This window comes from Osmia bicornis, chromosome 4, assembly GCF_907164935.1.
Source record: "Osmia bicornis bicornis chromosome 4, iOsmBic2.1, whole genome shotgun sequence".
Taxonomy (NCBI): domain Eukaryota; kingdom Metazoa; phylum Arthropoda; class Insecta; order Hymenoptera; family Megachilidae; genus Osmia; species Osmia bicornis.
The window spans coordinates 4,424,301-4,431,353 of record NC_060219.1 but is presented as its reverse complement, the minus strand read 5'-3'; positions in this window follow the sequence as shown (position 1 = coordinate 4,431,353).

Here is a 7,053-nt window from a genome sequence, read left to right as displayed (position 1 = left end):
ACGAGTCTTTACCGCAGAAAAATGCAAGGGAAAACGTGATGATCAAAGGCGCAACGACAGAATACACGCTGACAGACACAGACTATGGAAAAATTTGTCTCGCACAAGGGAGCAATGTTGCGGAAGAAATTAATGACCGCGGTAAATCGTCGAGGTTGTAACTTTAACCTTTATCTTGGAGAAAATGTTGCGTTCAGGGGGCAACGCGTAAAGGGTTTAATCAGACGAGTATAATTTTTTTCGTGCTCGTTACATCAACGGCACGTGGTCACTCGATGTTATTATTTAATATTTACATCGTTTATAATATTTTAGATAGAAGAAAATTAACGTTAGAACAGTTAAATATCTACAATTTGTTCTAATTAGGAGGAAATGAAATATCTTTTGAAAATTGCTACGTTTTTCATTATCTTCCAATGTATATTGTTTTTCATTTTCATATGTTTCTTTTATTTGTATTCACTTTGCTTCGTTCTCTTGGTTGGTCAAATGAAAGAGAAACAATGTCTCTGCGATGCTCCAGGTAAAATTCCACTGAATTGAGAGTTGCGACGTCTATTATTCAAACAGCTGCTTTATTCCTCTACCTATTCTTCACCGAGATTTTGTTCGTCGTTAAATATAAGTCTCTATAATTGTTTCCTTCGGTGGTTCTTGCGAATTAGTGTATATTACTATCATCGGTACTCAAGTACGAACTTTAAAAAAATCAAACCTTTTCCACAAGGTATGTTACATAATCTCTTAGATAATTTTTAATTTAGTTTAATAATTTTGACGACCTTCGTGTTTAGAGCGCCATAGAGTGGAAAGGAGTCCCTTCCTTCCGGGGGTAGAATGGGACTCCTTAAAATGGTAAAAGATCTAAATTAAAATGATAAAAAGTCTAAATTGGAAAATGATTAAATTTATTATTCATTATATTTGAAAAAAACGCTGCTAAAATATCATAGTGGTTACCTTTGACCTGTGCGTAAATATGTGTTAAATGGACCAATAACGATAACTCACAATACTACCCTTTTCTAATTTTTTATATCACCTATTAATTTTTGAAAATTTCTGCGTGACAAAATGACCAGCGTACCAGTTATAACTTCACCGCCATCGGATTAAATGTTACCAATAATTACCACACCAGATTGCGCATTGTTCCGGTGTTTCATTAAACGTTCCTGGCTCTGTATTTCCAGCCGAGCGTTCTAAACGACAAAGCAACACGCTGAACAGATGTACGTGCAGTTGAATAAAGTTTTAGCAAGGAAATGCAATTTGCGAACACTCAGCAGATTGAACAAACAGTGGCGTACACACAGACCACGTATCCAGCTTCTGACCTACTGACACGATCCACTGACGTCACGGGAGGGCAGGAGAGTTTAGGAAGGAGCGAAAAGAAAGACTATAGATGACTAGAAGTTGACCCATTCCCATTGTTAGCTAAGGAAATCAAGAGTCAGGATCAAGATATAGTCGTCACTACGATATGGTGAAATCGTAAAATCTTTCAGAAGTCAAACTATAGTAGTTGCAACAGTTAGAATACTATTTAAAATATTAGACACTAACAAGTTGCTATTAACTATTTGCTATTGGCCATTTATTATTTTATCATAAAACCTCGAACAGCAATGCTTGGATCAATTGTAACCCACATTTACGAAAATTAAATATTTCAATTTTTAGACATAAAACTTGTATATAGTGAAAAAATAATGTCTAAAGAAGCAATATAAAATGCATAAAATGATTTGCAAAATTAAATTTTAACCATAGATCGTAAATTACATGTGCAAACATCCGGGGTTAATTTATTTCGTGTCGACAAGTATATCAGAGCCCCTTCGACAAGCAAGATGATACCACCCTAACGAAAAGCCGATGAAGTCTACATTGTGTTGAAACTGTAAAGTAATATGTTCCTGGCTAATAATTTGTGGGCATAGGATTACGTCGATCTATATCGTTTTTCTTTTTGCTCTTTTTACCGGTGTCAATTTTAGTGTAACGTATCATGTTCTGCGGTATAACGCGCGTTCACAGACCGACGATTAAAAATCCTGCTTGTAACATAAATATTCGGTTACTACTTCGTTCCCAAATGAGAAATAAATGTACATATAATTCCCTTGGGATTATTGCACAGATCATTGGAATATTGAAAACTTCAATTCAATTCTAATACTAACATAAACATGCGTCTAATATTATTTTTTATTTAAAATTTCCAATAATCCTCAAACTAAAAAAATCATTATTATTCTGTTATAGTGCCCAGTTTTGTAAATAAACCTTTTTCTTATACGAACAAATAACAAAAATATTTAAAAATCTATAATCTTTAAAATTTGAAAAATACACCCGATATTTTCAACCCATTCACGCGGTGGCTTTCAAAAAGAAAAGTCAACACCATCAAGTAAAAAAACTCATTGACCAAAAGCTGCGGCTGAATGAAAAAGCAAAAAGAATGTAACGTTCGATCGTAGGAACAAAAAGTTTCGCGTTTCATGGCACGAGCCGCGAGAAACAAAGTCCGATAGCGGTTTAGATTTTCCGTCTGGTCGAACGACAATTTTTCTCGTCGATCGATCCTCTATTCGATATATCGTTCCACCGCCGCCGCTCAAAGCACTCTCGATGCCTTTTCTGACCGCAGTTTCGAAGATCGATCGATCGTTTTTCGCTGGAGGGATCGGCGAACGTCAGACTCGCAGTTCGCTCCATCCTTTGTCTAAATTTCTTGTACCCCCCCGGCACTCTTCGTCTGTCATTTTGCCCAACGTTTATTTTTTTTTCTCTTTCTCTCCACTTTCCCTCTATAGTTTCCCTACAAGATTTAACCGCGTGCGAAAGCACGTTCGCGGCGATCCTCGTCGAGGGAAATTCACGGTCGAAGGATATGAAAAATCGTCGCCAACCGGTCGGACGCGTGCCCCTTTGCAGCGGTCACATCTCGAGCGAACTGTTTGGTTAGGAAAACAGTAGTGACAAGCACGGGAAATCGTCGTCCACGGAGGATCCTTACCGTCGAGATTCCACCGATACGAGAACCACGGCCCTGCACGGCATCCACTGCGTTCGCAGTGGACCGGAAATTCCGCGGTGGAGATCCAGACGAGAGAGCAGGTGGAAAGTTTGGAGAGGTTCGAGACACATCGAGGTATACGCTTCTTGCCCGCATACCGTTTCACTATCTCTGCTACAGACAATTTAGGGAATTTCTTGCACGACGACAACGTGATCACGACTTCCCCTATACGAGAATATTTGTGGATAGAGAGAATTCGTGATGACTGAATAATGGTTATAAAATATTAAGTTTCATTAGAAATTTAAGGCTATCCATTTAGTTTCGTGCAACGGATATTAATGCCTGATACAGAGTAGGTCTCATACATTTACTAAAAATAAAAAATTTTAAGTCTAAAAATAGGCTTCCCATTTTTTTAAAAGTACCTACATCTTTTTGTTAGCTTCTTCTTAGTCTTTTGTGTATAATATCTCTGGTGTTAGTCAAAATTACAGGTACCATTGTTCATTCTAGTATCTCGGTGAATGGCTTTGCTTTTAATGGCAAAGAATTTAACGTTTGACAAAATGAAATGCGAACAAGTCGAAAGAAACCGTGGAAGACAATTCGTGCGTCACTGTTTTCTGGGGAAATGTTAAAGGCATACACCCGTGGGTAAAAAGTTTCGAAATGGAGATGAAAAAAGCAACGAAAACGCTCGAGTTGCCAAGGTATATCCGTGACACAGTTTTACAGCTTTGATCGAGCACTAGCCTTGGTTCGAAATGTTTAAGCGAATACGTGGTAAAGTAACTTTGTTATAATGTCACTTACGTGGGTAAGTTTTAAGTGAAGGGTTGCTCGTATACACATCCCTTCTCCACTTAGTGGAGAAGTCTGGTGACGTGCCTAGGCTAACATATGGGACAACATACGAGACAAGCGAGTAATTTAATTTTAACACCGCGTACATTGATATACAAAGTGTATTGTAATTCAAAATGCAAATTAAATTATATTTGAAATTTCCTCAAATTATAAAAGTTTAACCTTCTCGGCGCTGCATACTTATGACAAGTGTATCAATTATTGGGGGGTGTATACACCCTCGTAACACCGAAAGGATTAATGTATTAACGCAAGCATAATGACATCAGCAAAAACTCTACCCCTAAGATTAATTAAAATGCCGAAATTGAACATTAAGGTTTATTTCTCTTAATCCTAAATATTCCAGTTATAAAAATGATATGAATTTTCAAGGTTATTTAAAGAGAGTGGAATAAAACCAGGTACCAAATATATTTTTCCATATAGAAAAAAGGCAATAAGTGATAGAAGCTAAAAATACATAATTTTGTCTTGATTACCACAAGGCACCCTACATTCATCCTACTTTCCCTAACTTTCCAGCCAACATCCCGTGGCTCCTACTTCAAATTCAATTTTCTCGCCATAAATGACGCTGTACTCGGAATAATCTCGATAATTCTATGTCGTAAACGCGGAGCAAAATCGTGTGTCACGATACCGTAAGTGGCGTGCGCCTAATAAAACGCAAACGGTATATTCTTTAAGCGCCGAACGGCCGCTTCCGCGTCCTCGCGGCGGAACATTAAAAGCGGCAACGATAATGGAAACACCGGACGTTGATGTATCTTAATAAGATACCGCGTGTATATGCAGGGTTATTTATTGCCGATTAATCGGCGTTCAGCTAGGGAACGAGGTAAAACGTGGGGGTTACCATTTAAGGTGTTCGATCGCGGCTCGAAAAGAGAGTTTCGCGTCGAAGTGCGCGTCCTTCCGCGCGACGCGACGCCGCGCCGCGATATATCAGCCGATCAAACGAGCCTCGAGACGTTTCCCTTCGCAATTTACCGACCACCGTATTTTTCTCCACTTCGTCCTTATCGAGACGCGTCTCACAGTCTCACCGTGTCACGGTCGCCTTGACATCGGCCTGCCTTCTCTTATCTGAAACGTATCTCTCAAGCTAGTAGCAACTTGACCTCCCCCGTATTTTCAGCTTTTCTCTACGATCCGATACGAAATCTTTCCACCCCCCTCGGGGATGGTAGGTGTCCAGGTTCGACTCTTGTTCGAGTGACCCCCTTTTTTTTCTCTCGCCATTCTACAAACGTCACTTGTAGATGCTCGGATCTTTATGTTCTTTGGGCGAATTGAATTTCGAGGGTAGTTTTAAAACTGGAACTCTGTGGCTTACGGGCTCTTCAAATGTTACGAGCTGGATTTATTCGGTTGGATAAAGGAAGGAGAACGTATTTTTTTTCTTTTTATTCTATTTAAAATTTGCTAGGAAATTTTATTAACATTTTATTATTATATTTTTCCAACCCAAGTGATTTATTTTCGCAAGCGTAGAAAATTCGAATTATAGAGGGTTAAAGGACTTCAGAGATTTCAGTTACCATGATAGATCTCGCGTTAAAATCCTTAACACTCAATTAAACATGCGCAGATTTAATCAATGCAGATTTTTCCTCTCGTTGCTCCCGTTACATCCATGTTCGTTTCCAGTTAATCACGACATGTTTACACTTGGTTGGTCACGAAACTCTGACCGTTCCCATTCTTTGTCCTACCAACTGGAGTCCATTAATTTCGCACTTGGTATTCAATTACCCATTCGTACGTTAATGGACACGAATATTTCCAACGGTTTCCCGTTCATTTTCATTCAATCACGACTTTACACCTGGCTGCTTGCAAAACTCTGATCTGACCTGTCGCGAACATTTTTCCAATCTTTATCTCGCAATCTGGCGTATATTAATTTACCCTAGAGTCTCGTACACACTTGGATATTTTTTCGCTTCTTTCGATTCGATCCTGTTCTATCCACCCTCGTCGACAACTGTTCGAGACACGCGATAAATCTTACACATTGGAGCTCGTAGAAGCATGGACCAACTGTCGGCTCCATCCCCTCGGTCCTTTGTCTATGAAAGTCCTTTTCATTAATTTCACGCTTGACATTCGATCACATAGTCACTAGCGATGGGCTCAAGTCGCAAGTAGGTTCTGATATCTTTATTTTGAAAAAAGAAATATTATTTTCAAGTAAACGCGATAGATTCGCATAGTCATTTATCTATTTATATTAATTTTCATTTTGCAAAATTTGTTTGAATTCTTTGTTCACGAGTAATTTATATCTGACCCTGGAATGTACACGTTCTCTTAAATTTTCACCCCCGCCCCAACTGTTCAGAACACACGATATATCTTGCGCGTTGATAGCCACAAAAGCTCTCCAACTGAACTGTCCGCTGCATTCCTTGAATTAATTCACGCTCCATATTCAGCTGCATAGCCGCACATTAATCTAAGAAACTTTACTTTTTTACCATTTCATTTTCATTTAATCATGGTATAAGATGAGCCGACAAATATACGACACTATTTGTATAACGTTTCTATTTTAGCGAATGCTATATAGTCAATTTCTCAATGTCAAGATCCTATTTCGCAAATTCGTGCACACTGATCCGTATCTGACCCTTGGATTTACGTATTCGATCCAATTTTTTCTTCCCGCCATTTTCATTGAAATCACCCTCGTTCCCGACTGCTCGAGACACACGATATATCTTGAGAGCATTGGTTGCCACAAAAGCTCTCGGAACTGAGCTGTCCTTCGCGTAGTCTCGCTTCTTTACCGTCGACCATTTTCTCACTGTGAAAGACCGAAAGAACTCGTTACATGGTGGATACGTAACGAAACGCAGTCGCTCTTTCATCGCCGTCGACCACTATTTGTCAAGCTCTCCTCGCTAGAAAGACCATTAACGTTCCTCCGTTTCCTTTCGCAACACCGTTCCTTTGTTCGTATCTACTTGACTATAACAGCCGTGAATTTTACAATGGCTGATCTGATTATTATTATTGCTCTAAAATTATCGTTCGTTCTGAGTTTGAAAGAGAAGAATGAAAATCTTTTATATAACAAAATATTTTTACCTTGGAAAATCAAAATGAAATTTTGTCATTGTAGAGTTAAGCAACGCTAGGCA